The 625-nt window shown below is 33.9% G+C and overlaps 1 protein-coding gene across 1 annotated transcript in view; it reads right to left on the bottom strand.

The window, feature by feature from the left end:
- The window catches only part of LRCH1 (leucine-rich repeats and calponin homology (CH) domain containing 1), a 216,360-nt gene that overhangs the window by 184,034 nt on the left and 31,701 nt on the right, over positions 1 to 625 (bottom strand). The window lies entirely within an intron of this gene.

Genomic DNA, 625 nt, shown 5'->3' with positions numbered 1-625 from the left:
TTAGGGCTGTTGTGCATAGGGTCGCTATGAGTTGGAAACGACTCGACAGCACATAACAACAACAACAATGTTTTATTTATCATGTGGAGAACAAAGACATTTAATCAGATTAAAAATTTACTTATTTATCTCTCAAAATTGTTACAAATCAGTATCACATATTTGTAGGGGGTTTCTACTACAATCTATGCCAAATTTACTATATAAATAAAAAAATATGTTGTGACTTCAGACGGTAACAAAGCTGTATGGTTGTGGTTTTCTTGCTTCAGTGCACAGAACGTTATAAATTGTTCCACTACAGATCAAATAACTCAGCATTTACAGTTTCATAATAAAAAATATGACTGGATTAACCTGTAAGGGAGAAACAGAGCCTCTAGTTTGCTCATAACTGTCATTTTATCATATAAAATATATTTCATTTTCCCACCACCCCTTGACTCCACTGTGGCATCAAATGAAATCAAAGTCTTAAGAATAATTTCAAATCCCTAGGTAGTTTCAGCTGGTGGCACAATGGTGAAGCACTCCTATACAAATAAAAAAGTGGGTAATACAACCAGCCAAGAGGCTGTGAAAAAGACCTGCTAATCTGTTTTTACAAACATAATGGTAAAGAAAA

The sequence above is a fragment of the Elephantulus edwardii genome, unplaced genomic scaffold (genome assembly GCF_000299155.1).
Source record: "Elephantulus edwardii isolate Elephantulus edwardi_28Jun2011 unplaced genomic scaffold, EleEdw1.0 scaffold00036, whole genome shotgun sequence".
NCBI classification, from domain to species: domain Eukaryota; kingdom Metazoa; phylum Chordata; class Mammalia; order Macroscelidea; family Macroscelididae; genus Elephantulus; species Elephantulus edwardii.
Note: the sequence above shows the minus strand (reverse complement) of the source record. Positions and strands in the feature narration are given on the sequence as shown.